Genomic DNA, 15,346 nt, shown 5'->3' on the forward strand with positions numbered 1-15,346 from the left:
AATGCTTAATACAAGGTCGTTTGAACTAGTTGAGGATGAGCACTATGTTCTTCCAAGCCAATGTGAGCAGGTATTTTACTCAGAGTTTCCTATTAGTGAACAGATTTTACCTTTCTTTAAATTAATGAATTTCACACTCTGTCACCTTCCTTAAAAGACAAAAGTTCACTATACAGTTGGGTAAGTGTAACATATACTACTTCCCTCTAAATTTTTGATAGGTACAACTCCCTCCATTAGTTATTCAGGGAATAATCTAATTAATTTCAGTTGGTATGCTTTTAACCTGAAAGCACATAAGGCTACCTACTTCATTCTTAGATGAGAGGCTAATAATTTATACATATTTCAGAGAAAAAATGTTCTTCAAAATGCTTCAACATAAGAAATGGAAATCATTGAAACAAAGTTTGAACAACCAGTTCAACCGTTCATAAATAAAAACAGATAAGAGAAATAAAATCGCTTTTCAAAACCATATGTTTTGAAAACTACAGGAAGGAGTCTCAGAATAATAATAATGTTCTGCACTGGAAAGGTGATCACTGTTGTTTGATTAGATCAATATATGCAAAGATATATCACTACATGAATTCAAAACTCAAAGGTTTTTCTTCTCCCAAAAACAATGCGATCTTTTGTATATATATATATATATCATGTAACAAAGACACAACAATACATTTATAAACCTTTTCAATTTCAGATTTTTAAAGTTTGATGACTTCCTTCAACAAAACAGGACTTCTAAAAACCAGCAAGAAAACTAAGTAAAATCACAAAATTCTAGCCAAAAACTAACCCCTGTTTTGTCTATCTTAATTTAATTTATAGTCTTTCGAACAGAGGAGGTCTCCCTAAAAACTCGACCTCCTCAAATCAATTATGAAAACCAACAAAGTATATTTGGGACAGATGTCTTGAAGTCATTTGCATAAACATGAAAAATACATAAAAATGGAGTTTCAATCAACGTGTCATGCTTCCTTTCCATCACCATCTTCTCCTCCGCTTCTCTGGGCGTCGTGGACGATTGCAAGTTCCTGTATTACGGATTGGTTTAGATTCTTCATAGCGTTGATTTTTGCCTTAACAACCTCCTTATTCCATCTGTGCTTCACCATCTTTTCGGTATTCTTCGGTAACTGATCGCTACCGACAAATATCATGAACTCGATCTAGGCGACATATGTTATATCCTCTAGAGTGAAATTGCCTTTTGATTTGATCTTCTCCATGCATATCTTGAAAGTCTTTATTGCATCCTGCATGTTCAGCCCACAAATCCCCAATTGCCAATCGTGGTCTAGATTAACCACTTTGTTATCGTTAACTAGACTACATTGGAGGTCCTGAAGTTCATACATAGAAGTCTTGGCATCAAAGATTACAGATTTGAAGGTGAGTACCCACCACATTATGGTCTTCTTCAATACGAAGAGTTGTCATTCATCGCTTATCAACTTGATGGAATGTTCTATCAAGAATCTGGTGATACATACTTATTAAGTGCATTAATTCCAATCGTCAGTTTGAATGTGTTGAGCTTGTGGATTGGACATCACATGCACGCATTGAATGCATGGTGGCATTTTTGAAGTAACCGCCAGTTCCCGAAATGATTACTTGCCTCGAAAACTTAAACAGTCGACATCATCCAAGATATGGTTCGCCCGTCCTCATATTTGGCAATAAGTACACCATCATATCCTTTAGCCCATGGGACCCACCTGATTGAACATGCATGAACAAACTGAACAAACTTCACTGGGGTTCAAGTAGTTCAAGATGTACACCGCACCTAGGAAACTTCTCTTCTGAAAGGATTGACTATGTTAAGTGTTGTTGACCTTTTGAACCATATTGAACATGTTGAACACCCCCGAACCCTTTGAACTAGGTTCAAGGAGTTCACCACCTGGAGAGAGATGATATAACATATCGCCGAACACGACCCGTAAAAGAACTGCTGCGAAAAACACTTTGAGCAAATGTTAGTATGAAAACCTCCTAGATACCTATGAACCTGCAGAACCTAAATGAACTTCATGAACCTACTTCAAAATGGTTCAATGAGTTCACGGGGTGCAAAACTGATCATTAAACTTGGCATTTCCAATTTAAAAACAATCTATAAGCGAATTAAGGTTTTGGACAGAGGAATCCCAAGAAAAGCGAGGACTTCAAATAAAATTTAATAGGGTGATTTAATCATGTTATGAAGGATAAATGATGCGGTAACAATGGCCCTAACTGGGGATTGTATTTTGCGAAGGAAAATGCAAAGAACTCTAAATCTTTGGTTTCGCATAGCTAAAAAAATAGACAGGGGAACAAAAGAGAATGCACACCTAAACAGCCACAAAACAAGACACCTAAACTACTATATATAGGGACTCTCAATCACAGATTTCATAGTTTGTTAAGTTTGAGATCTTGCCCATTGTAGGTATAGGGCATAACCATTCCATCAGAATAGTTGAGTGTAAAAGCATTTTTCCTGACCACTTCACAGATCTTGAATGGGCCTTTCCACAATGAATCAAATTTACCATGAGCACTCTTTGGTTCTTTCCTTTTATCCCATAATAGTACTTCATCTCCTTGAAGAAAACCTCTTGGAAGAGCTCTCATGTCAAATATCTTCTTCACTCTATTCTGATGCTCTATGATTCTATCCACCAACATTTCTCTTTCTTCTTCTAGCTTTGTTAGATACATAACCCTCTTCTCTAGAGCATTCTAAAAAAAGGAATCTTCGATTACTATTTGAAGTTTAGCCATTGACAATTCCAAGGGTAAAGAAAGTTTTGCACCAATCCCATACACAAGCTCAAAAGGTTCCATTCCGATGGCTCTTTTAGGCATAATTCTGTCTACCCATAAGGCTTCATATACCTTCTTATGCCAATTTCGAGCATTTTCATCAACCAGCTTCCTCATAATTGCGACCAAGTTCTTGTTGCTTGATTCTGCCAATCCATTACCTTGTGGAAAGTAGTCAGAGGAATGCGAGAGAGAAATTTGATGTTCATAGAAAAACATAGTTAGTTCTTCAGAGGAGAAGTACGATGCATTATCTGCAACAATCTTCTTAGGGACTCTGAAACGGACCAGAATATAATCCTTGAGAAAGTTACACATGACCTCTGAATTTTCCTTTCTAGTGGGAATAGCCTCCACCCACGTAGTAAAATAATCTGTCGCCATCAAAATGTACATATGACTGGCACTGGAATGAGGATTGATTGGCCCGATGAAATCAATACCCCATTGTTTGAAAGGTTCATCTATTACCGCAGCCTTAAAGGCAGAGTGGCTAAATATGGTTTCCCAGAGAAAAGTTGGCACTTTTCACACCCCTTAACATGAACATATGCATCCCAAAACATACCTTCTTAGAATCTTAAAGGGGGTCATAGAAGATGAGAAATGCCCGCCACAGGCTTCATTATGATAAACTTCCAGAAGCTTTTGTTGTTGAGGCTTATCAACACATCTTAGATAAGTACCATCCAAACCCTTTTTGTACAGAACATCCTACCAGATAACATACTTAGCTGCCTTTAACTTGAGATTCCTTTGCTCCTTGGTGGACAAATGACTTGGGCAGCTGTCGTAAGTCAAATAGTAAGCTACATCAGAAAACCACGTATCATGCAACCCAATAAAAAGGGTCAATGGTAATTATTTTTCTGTTTCCATCCTATTTTATGCTATTAGCTTGCATAAGCCTTGTCCTTTAACTGTCTTTGTAGGGCGAATGTCTAGATCATATTCCTGAATCTTTGTTACCCATGTCGCTCTCTTATTGAGTCCAACTTCCTGCTGAGTTAAAATGCTTTTCACTGCAGAATCTAGAATAAAAACCACAGAATGAGACTACAAAATGTAGTACCAAAATTGTTTCACAGCTTTAACCACATCAAAGGCTTGTTTCTCTGAGAGTGAATACTTAAGCTCATGCTTCTTGAGAGGAACACTCATGAATGCTATAGGTGCTTCAATCCCAGATTCATCTACCTGTAACAGTATTCCCGACATTGTATGTTCTGAGGTGTAGCACTATATAATGAAATCCTTTTTGAAATCAGGGTTGATAAGAGTGGGCACATTAGCAACTGAACCCTTGATTCTTTCAAAAGATTCTTTGGCTTCTTCAGTCCATTTGAAAGGATTCCTTTCGCTCAACAAGCTGATGATATGCTTGGTAGTTTCTGCAAATTCAGGCACAAACTGTCTTAGGAAATTCACCTGGCCAAAGAAAGACCTTACTTCGGTGCGGTTTGAAGGTAAGTTGAGATGTTGAATTACATTGACTCTCTCAAGGTCAATCTTGACACCTTCTTTTGAAACAATATGCCCCAGCAATTTTCCCTCAGTCACACAGAAAACTGACTTCTTTGGGTTCAAGGAGATTCCTTGTTCTCGACAACGTTGCAGAACTGCCCTCAGATCTTTGAGGTGATTCTTCCTCTCCTTAGAAAACATTGTCAGATCATCTAAGTAAACAACAATAATTCTATCATGAAAATCCTTAAAAGAAGAATCCATGGCCCTCTAAAAAGTTGCTCCAGCATTTATCAAACCAAATGGTATACAATTATATGTGAATATTCCCCATGGAGTGATGAATGTTGTCTTGTGCTATTCACTCTCTGTGACACAAATTTGATTGTAGCCAAAAAAACTGTCTAACATTGACATCATTTCTGACCCAAATACTATCTGCAAAATATGATCCATATTGGGTAAAGCATAGTTATCCTTAAGACTCACCTGATTCAGATTGCAAAAATCTATGCATATCTGAATTTCCCCATTCTTCTTTCTCATAGGCATGATATTGGCTACCCAGGTAGAGTGATTAATTGGATATATAATTTTGGCCTTAAGCATTTTATCTACCTCTTTAAAAATCGCATCAGCCATCATAGGATTGAAATTTCTCAATTTTTGTCTAAAAGGAGAAACACCAGGTTTCAAAGGAATTTGATGTTGAAAATGCCCATTCCTAAACTCCTTCAAATCTTCATAGGACCAAGCGAATACATCAATTTATTCCTTGAGTAGCCCACTAAGTATTCGCTTTTCTTCAAAAGAGCAACATTTGCTAATAGTTACCATTTTAGGATTTGATTCATCACCAAGATTGATTTTTTCACAACTTTCTTTCCCACCATCCTCAGGAGCTTTCTTGCCTACGTACACATCATTCCGGGTGAAAAACCTCCCCAGGGTCACTAGCCCTTTCGGAATTTTGTTCCCTTTGAGCTGAATGAAATTCTTTTCAGAATTAATTCTCGGATCTGGACTAAATTCCTTGCAACTATCTTTGGAACATTCAAAATATGCTTGGGAAAAAGAACGGGTGCACTCCAGAAAGTCTTTGATCTGTGCATCTGTATCAAAAACTTTCCAATGGCTTACATTATCAGGAACAATAGGCCTATAGATCATTTCAATCCTATAAGAATTATCCTTAAAGTCTGGGTGTGGTAACAAAAGAGAAGCTAAAACTGCCAACGAATCTACCCTAGTGTTTTGATCCCTTGGTATAGCTTCAATTGAGAAAGCATCAAAAAAATCTATCTCATCCCAAACCCTGTTTCTGTAATGTTTCAATCTATCATTCTTAACCGAATAGACATTTCTTACCTGCCTGACAATCAGCTCCACATCCCCTTTAACCTTGAGCAGTTTAATACCTTTACACTTGGCTTCATTTAATCCTAATAGTAATGCCTCATACTCTGCAGTGTTATTAGTATTATTCAAATCCATCTTGAAAGAAAAGGGAAAAATGTTACCATCAGGGGACAGCAAAACTACTCCTACTCCAGAGCAAGAGTTGGCGCAACTTCCATCAAATTCCATCTGCCACAATTCACCATGCTCATCAACTGCCTCTTCAAATTCTTTTTCATCAGGTGCAAGGATGAGGTATTTTCCAAATTCACGGTCTTGAAAAAAAAAAAATTGGGCTTTGGGATTATCAAAGGGAAAGACCGTGTATTTATTTTTTGGTTCGGGTTCAAGCTTGATTTTCTGCTTTCCAAGTGGAATGATAGCTTTTGACCAGTCCATCTTAATTTCACCTCCAAGCTCTTTACAAAAATTTCTACTTAAGAGCATCCCATAACTTGCAAGAATGTCAGCCACCAAAATAGTCAATTTTACTCTTTTATCAGGGCATGTGGCTAGCACTGCCTGAGCACCTTTTACCTTTCCAATAAGAGGTACCTGCTTCCCATCCATTGAATAACATCTCCCAAATGTCTTAGTGAGTGTTAAACCTAAAGACCTAGCAACAAATGAAGGCATTATGTTATCTGATGCTCCTGAATCTATTATACAATTGCTAAGCTTTTGACCATTCAGGAGAAGAGATATGTAAAAAGGTTCGGGCTTCAGAACTTCTATGTCGGGTCTACCTTCGGCATTGTGGAAAGCACAAGGATTAACCAAATCAGTGGAAGGGCACAGAACAAATGTAGATTTCTCAGCAGTGAACAAATCACTATCACCCAGACATTTATGCACTGAGAACTCTGAAAAGGAATCTCCTTTCACATACTTGACTAGTTTGTCTAGCTCTTTCATGTTCAGTTTCAAATATTCAGCAGTAGAAAGTTGAACTGTTGAAGCTTTACAAAATTCAATTATATCAAAGGAGGAAAAAGAGGAAGAACCATTTTTACTTTCAAGACTTCTTTGTAAAATCTTAACTTTAGGAGTCTTAGTATGAGAGGAAAACCATTACTTGTGGAGTCTTTCCCCTTGAAATTATCTCCAAAATAACTTGCAAAAGGAGCAAATTGAGAGGCACGTTGATTTCTTGTAAGGATTGCACATGCAGGATCTTCAAGGGTTGCCAAAATATTACCACCTCTTTCTGAATCTGACTCATATTCAAGGTAGAATGATCTAGAGTCACTAGGTATCTCTTGAATTTTCTCTGCTTTAGTGAACTCACCTAGTTCATCCTTTGTGTTTTTCATTTGAACATGGCTTATCATATCCAGACAAGAACCCCCATCATGATCTATAGTGAGGTGAAAAGAGCACATAGCACCCTTATCAGGAGGGGCCTCTATTTGCAATCTTTGCGAGGCAATAGGCAATTGCAAAGATCGTCCATAATTATACTGGTTTGGTTGTTTTCTGCCTATATCTTGGTATGGTTGTGGATAGGAAACTCCAGGTTTTGGTATCTACCTCTTCAAAGCAATCATGTCATTAACTAACCTTTGAATGACTGGGTCGGTTGAGGAGGTAGAAGCTTGAGGTTGACCTTGAGAAATTTGCACATGCTTTCTCCATTTCCTGGTTGTTATTAGGTCATCTTTGAGTTTTATAGCCTGATTTTGTGCAGTATCAAGATCGGCTGGCCTACTCCTTCTGAGATGGAAACCAATATCGGGAGGCATTGAGTTTAAAAAGAAACATTGTTGATTTTGAGCAGTTGGTCTTTTCGCCTAAGGAATTCTATGGATAATCTTATTATACCTGGCTACATAGTCCCTCATTGGCTCATGAATTTCTTTTTTCATTTGTGTAAGTTGAGTCAATAATGAGTGTTCATCATTAGCACTCTTGAACCGTTTCTCAAAAGCGGTTTTCATTGTTTGCCAATCAATTATAGATCCCGCTTGCAAATGACTGAACCATTCTGCTGCCCCCTCGGTAAGAGTTTGAGCAAAAAGTCTAGCAGCCACATCCTCATGCTGTACTGCCAATATCCCAGTAGATACGTTAAAAGAATTCAAGTGTTCCTCAACTGCGGCTTTTCCATCACCATTAAAATTAGGTAAAACCTCCTTTGCCCATTTTGGAAGAGGATTATGTGCTCTGAGGGCAAGAGGTCCGACTGCGGCACCCCATGGTTGGGCCATAATGAAAACAGGGTAAATAGTGACAAGGGTAGGGGCTTGAACTCTAGTTAGCCTTAGTGCTTGCTAGTGGCTAGAAGATGAAGGTATAGAAGTGGTTCTGGTAGGAGAAGAAGGTTTGCTTTTAGCATTTTTCTTGGGAGTGAAATTTGTGGCAAATGATAACCCTTGAAATTCTTCAAAATAACTATCAGTTACTCCCTCTCTCCTTTGTGATCTGGTATAAGGACGAGAATCTAGGGTTGTCATCCCTAGGGTTTCTAAGATCTTTTCAACAAATCTTTTAGACCTCAGCAATATTCTTGAGTTATGGAAGTTGTCTTAGACAAAGCAAACCTGAGGATATTGTTGATTATGAGTTCAATTCTAACATGCTCGTAGCACGCTGATCTATCAAATGTTTTATGTCTTCCCAGTAGAGTCGCCAAAAATCTGTTAGTGAACGGATTTTGCCTTTCTTTAAATTAATGAATTTCACACTCTGTCGCCTTCCTTAAAAGACAAAAGTTCACTATACAGTTGGGTAAGTGTAACATATACTACTTCCCTCTGAATTTTTGATAGGTATAGCTCCCTCCATTAGTTATTCAGGGAATGATCTAATTAATTTTAGTTGGTATGCTTTTAACCTGAAAGCACGTAAGGCTACCTACTTCATTCTTAGATGAGAAGCTAATGATTTATACATATTTTAGAGAAAAATTGTTCTTCAAAATGCTTCAACATAAGAAATGGAAATGATCGAAACAAAGTTCGAACCACCAGTTCAACCATTCATAAATAAAAATAGATAAGAGAAATAAAATTGCTTTTCAAAACCATATCTTTTGAAAACTACAGGAAGTAGTCTCAGAATAATAATAATGTTCTGCACTGGAAAGGTGATCACTGTTGTTTGATTAGATCAATATATGCAAAGAAATATCACTACATGAATTCAAAACTCAAAGGTTTCCCTTCTCCCAAAAATAATGTGATCTTTTGTATATATATATCTCATGTAACAAAGACACAACAATACATTTATAAACCTTTTCAATTTCAGATTTTTAAAGTCTGATGACTTCCTTCAACAAAATAGAACTTCTAAAAACCAGCAAGAAAAATAAGTAAAATCACAAAATTCTAACCAAAAACTAACCCCTGTTCTGTCTATCTTAATTTAATTTATAGTCTTTCAAACAGAGGAGGTCTCCCTGAAAACTCGACCTCCTCAAATCAGTTATGAAAACCAACAAAGTATATTTGGAACAGATGTCTCGAAGTCATTTGCATAAACATGAAAAACACATAAAAATAGAGTTTCAATCAATGCATCATGCTTCCTTTCCATCACCATCTTCTCCTCCGCTTCTCTGGGCATCGTGGATGGTTGCAAGTTCTTGTATTATGGATTGGTTTGGATTCTTCATAGCATTGAGTTTTGCCTTGGCAGCCTCCTTATTCCATCTATGCTTCACCATCTTTTCAGTATGCTTCGGTAACTGATCACTACCGACAAATATCATGAACTCGATCTAGGCGACCTGTGTTATTTCCTCTGGAGTGAAATTGCCTTTCGCTTTGATCTTCTCCATGCATATCCTGAAAGTCTTTATCGCATCCTGTGTGTTCAGCCCACAAATCCCCAATTGCCAATCGTGGTCCGGATTAACCACTTTGTTATCGTTAACTAGACTGCATTGGAGGTCCTGAAGTTCATACACAGAAGTCTTGGCATCAAAGATTACAGATTTGAAGGTGAGTACCCACCACATTATGGTCTTCTTCAATATGAAGAGTTGGCATTCATTGCTTATCAACTTGATGGAATGCTCTGTCAAGAATCTGGTGATACATACTTATTAAGTGCATTAATTCCAATTGTTAGTTTGAATGTGGTGAGCTTGTGGATTGGACATCGCACGCACGCATTGAATGCATGTCAGCGTTTTTGAGGTAACTGCCAATTCCTGAAATGATTACTTGCCTTGGAAACTTAAATAGTCAACATCACCCAAGATATGGTTCACCCTTCCTCATATTTGGCGATAAGTACACCATCATATCCTTTAGCCCATGGGACCCACCTGATTGAACACACATGAACAAACTGAACAAACTTCACTGGGGTTCAAGTAGTTCAAGACATACACCGCGCCTAGGAAACTTCTCTTCTGAAAGGATTGACTATGTTAAGTGTTGTTGACCTTTTGAACCATATTGAACATGTTGAACACCCCCAAACCCTTTGAACTAGGTTCAAGGAGTTCACCGCTTGGAGAGAGATGATATAACATATCACCGAACATGACCCATAAAAGAACCGCTGCAAAAAACACTTTGAGAAAATGTTAGTATGAAAACCTCCTAGATACCTATGAACCTGCAGAATCTAAATGAACTTTATGAACCTACTTCAAAATGGTTCAATGAGTTCATGGGGTACAAAATTGATCATTAAACTTGGCATTGCCTATTTAAAAACAATTTATAAGCAAATTAAGGTTTTGGACAGAGGAATCCCAAGAAAAGCGAGGACTTCAAATAAAATTTAATAGGGTGATTTAATCTTGTTATGAAGGATAAATGACGCGGTAACAGTTCCACATAAACTGGGTTGGTTATTTGTTGTTAGACATGATCCAAGAGGAAGGCCGATAAAGTATAATGTGATGGAAGAAGAAGATACCGAGGAAGTAGAAGATGATGTAGATGATGATCACAATCAACAGTTACTTGATGATGATGATGATGATGATGATGATGATGATGATGGTGATGGTGATGGTGATGGTGACGGTGACGGTGACGGTGACGGTGAAGGTGACGGTGACGGTGATGGTGATGGTGATGGTGATGGTGATGGTGATGGTGATGGTGATGGTGATGGTGATGATGGTGATGATGATGACAAAGATGATGATGGTGGTGGTGGTGGTGGTGGTGGTGATGATGATGATGATGATGATGATGATGATGATGATGATGATGATGATGATGATGATGATGATGATGATGATGGTGATGATTATCATGATCATGATGGTCATGATGATGAGTTGGATGAAGAAGAAGATCAATGACATGAATGAAATGTATGAGGTATGTGATTAGTATATTATCTATTTAATATTGATTTCTTGATAAAAAATTATTTGACTTATGGTTACATAATTAATTCATTATGTTTTGAATTCTAATGCCATTACATAATTAATTCATGATGCACCTTTTAATGTTTTTAATTCATGTTCCACCTCTAGCAAATCCTAATAGTAGAACTATGCCACCCCGAGAAGATGGAGATAGGGAGAGTGACTATTTATGTAACATTTTTTAAACTTTGTGTTTATTTATGGAATTTGGATTGTTTATTAGCTATGTGATGGATGTTGATTTAAAATACTGATGGATTACATGTTTATGATGATACATGTGACATTTTTTGAACTTTGTGTTTATTTATAGAATGTGGATTGTTTATTACCTATGTGATGGATGGTGATTTATGATACATTTGTGATGGATTACATGTTTATGATGACACATATGTGATACTTATGATGCTCAATTAAATATATGATGATACATATATGATGCTTATGATACATGCATTTATTGTTTATCAACTTACAAATGTAATGCTTATGATGCTCAATTGATGGTGTTGACTGCATGTATATATTTTGTGTGATGTTGTCACCCTTGGTGGGAACAGGTCATTGACTATAGACATCGTCAACCCTTTAGTTGAGGATCCTACATAGTCTACATAAAGTAAAGGTAAGGAATTAAAAAATTTACAATGATTATGATGACAACATATTTTTTTTATTTAATACTCTTTTTGTCTACAAAGTTCATGTTGTTCATGTTGTGTACTATGTAATTTTTAGCTAACGTAAGATAATTGAATTACATGTGCACGAACCTGAACCCCTTTGACGAGGATCTTGCACAGTCTCATGGATCGACAGGTATAAGTTAATACACCCTATAGAAACAATTTATTTTTAAAAAATTACTTGGAAAACAAACTTCCTCAGTTTTTCAAACCTTGACATTAGCAGCAAATCTAATATAGTTATCAACACTTGAGGCCCCTGTTGGACTTATTCAAATTTTAATCTCAATATCAACTTCAGGGCCGACTTCTTCATCAACATTACCCTCATTTTCAAAATATCTTTCTCATTACCAACTAACTCTCTCATTTGATGGAGTGCAGGTACCACCAAATAGGTATTTGTCAGATGTGTCTTCCTCGAGTGAGGGAAATGCTGGAATAGAAAATGAAAGTGAGACATGTAGTAGGTCTACAATAGGGAGATCAACTAGAGGTCAAAATATTAGAAGAAAATTAAATAAATACATGAAATTTTTCCTTGCTCAAGGGGGGTCATGTTCTTATGATGATGAGACCAAAGGCGACATTGAGGTGCCCTTGAGGTACAAACATCTATAGAAACAATGGGTACCCAAGGAACTTCCTCCAATAAACACTGATTTTTGTGTTAACGATAGGATATATCGCATAGAACCTTCGTCGTTACATGGTTTGGGCCTATTTTCCATGGACAGCATAAAGGTTTGTTACGACAAAGTTGTTGAATTGATGGATTTTGTCGGACCTTGTTACAATTACAATAATTGGATGCAGATTGTTCGATATAAAAAAATGTGTAGCTATGCACTATCAGCAAATTATATACAACATAAAGATAATGATCAAAGTAAACGAGTGGCTGTATACATTGATGGAAGGCCAAAAGAAATAGGGAATATTGCAGGTTTTATAAATAGTACACGACTTAGGTCAACTAATAAACAACCCAATTGCATATTTGAGGCACGCGAGGGAAATCATGTATTCATATGTGCGATAAAATCAATAAGTGTAGGGGAAGAGTTGCTAATCGATTACAATTTAAATCATATAGATAAAAACAAAGTTACTATCATGGGGTGGTACGTACTATATACCATTTAATTTAACCAACCTCCAATTAATGACTCCAATATACCATTTTATTATGAAGTTTTTTTTCTAAGTCTATTGGTTTCATTTCGCTAACGTTTTTATATTTTTTCTTTGTCACAGGACAACATGGATCCATCACATAACATAGACAAGGATGTAGGTCGCGACACTTCTACCGAGTAGGTAAACCTCATTGTAATTGTACAAATTAGATAGAAGCAAGTAGTTACATTATTATGTTCTTTTTTTTAGTGTTTTAGAGTAATTTTGTAATTGTTAATGATATTATTGTCACAAACGGATGTTTGGGGAAAAGGAAAGGGAGTTGCAGTACCTCAGAACCTCTCTAGGGATGTGGACTCAACAGGATTAAGCGATGATGACTTTGCAAACTCCACAAACCCTATAGAATTGATAAAAAAGTCTATTAGAAAAGTTCTTAGAGAGATTGTTGCTTTGGCATCCATGGAGCCTCAGACTAATGAGATACGAGAGAGGGTGTAAAAATTGTTTCAGACACTAGAAAACTTGCAAGTAAGTAGTAATGAAAGCTTTAATTATAACAAAAGTTCAATAATGGTTTATATTTTATACTCTTTTATGTCATTAACTAAAATATGTACGTGTTATTTTTACAGCAATTTATATATCCTCATCAACTTGGTGGCCATGAGCAGGGTATTGTAGGTAATTCAGGTGATGACGAATTTCTTGGCTTATCACCTGCTTGGCTTATCACTTTGAGTACCCAAAATACATCATACTTGGTACTGTCAATGTTCATAATAAAGTTTCATCCTTGTTTACAATTATTGCACTTTTCATATATGTAATGTATTATTCTTCAAGTGTTGTCAATGTTCCTATGCAAATGTCGTCGGTGCCTCATCAGAGGTTAGCCCCACCTATATTTCTGACTGCAATGTCATCAACACACAGCATGCAGACATCCTCTATTGCACGTCATATTGGCCTGCCTACTATTGGTAGATCCCTCTTTTTCTCTATCTTTTGTTATGTGTTTATTCTCCTTCAAGTGTTCTTTCTTGGGGGTATTTCATAGTGTATTCATTTTCTACAGTAGGAGATGCACATGAGGATGCGCCAGAGGTGACTACTACTTATAACATACCATCATTTTCTAGATCTTCTTGTATTGCTAGTACGAGAATGTTGCAGGCCACATTGGTGGTGAGGGATGAAGAAATGATTCCCTTAAAGATAGAGAAGGTTCCAGGTACTTTAAAATTATTATTATATATAGTCTAATTGTAATTTACTTTCTGATCACTCGTTTTGGACTAATCATCCCATGAATTTTTTGTTGGAAATGATATTTTTTATAAAAATCTTAATGATATTCCATTGTAGATATTTGGGCCCACCATACATAAAAGGTGGAACATTATATGTGAACCAATTCTAATCAACTATTTTGATTTCATATCATTGCTAGAATAGTTTTCCTTTGACCCATTTCTTGAACTATAATAAATGTAGCTTCAATTCATTTATGAATCTAACAGGTTTGTTTTTTCTTTAAAAGGTGGAATGACCAAGAAAAAAGGTTAAAAGATGAATTGACAAACTGTATGGTTCAATGGTTTGGAAATGACACATTCGACAAAACCAATCTCCTTGAAAAAGCTGGCACATATCTAAAGTATGTGAGGGACCAATACAGGACCCATTTAGAGAAGAACGTAAAGTATGAGCGTCCTCCCATGATTCTAGAGAGGGAGTGGAAGGACCTAACTTTGGATGCCAAGGAGAGAATTGAAAGGAAAAAAGGAAATACAACACCAGACGTCAAAAGAAGGTATGGGATGTTATTAAGAATGTAACTATGTACTAATTAATTACTCTTTATATTTATATAATCTAACATATTTCAAACTTTTCATAGACTGAGTGACACGTCAAAGGCAACCAAGGCAAGACAAGAAAAGCACGGGCAACACAAACACGTCTTTGGTGGTTACATGAAACTTGTCGCATGAATTGTAAGTATATGTAAATGAAATATCACATCAATATTTATAAATTGCAAACAATTTTTTTTTATCAAACAATGCAAGCCAAATTCATGATACCAAGCAAAAATGCAGAGCTCTGATTTCAATAGAGCACCCATAGAGGATGACAAGAGAATTGCCTACCAGCAAGGCTATATAGTCGTGGCTGAATGGCTATGAGAATTGAGTGGGCAAACATGAGATTCTGGTGCATTCGTCACACAAGCAAATAAGCTAAATGAAAATTGTTTCAAATTGAATACTTTACCAATAATCTAATTGATGTTGAGTTCCAACATAAAGTGACAATATTTGTTTTAAATAAGCAAACAATGATAAAAATGTGCATGACATTGGAATGCAACATGCTAATTGTGAAACACCACCTCCACATGAAGGTCTGGATGTGCATCCCTGTAGTGGAGGTATTCATTTGCTATTCAAATTTATTTATGTAATTATTATAATTAAACATT

This window comes from Cryptomeria japonica, chromosome 1 (assembly GCF_030272615.1).
Source record: "Cryptomeria japonica chromosome 1, Sugi_1.0, whole genome shotgun sequence".
In the NCBI taxonomy this organism is placed as follows: Eukaryota; Viridiplantae; Streptophyta; class Pinopsida; order Cupressales; family Cupressaceae; genus Cryptomeria; species Cryptomeria japonica.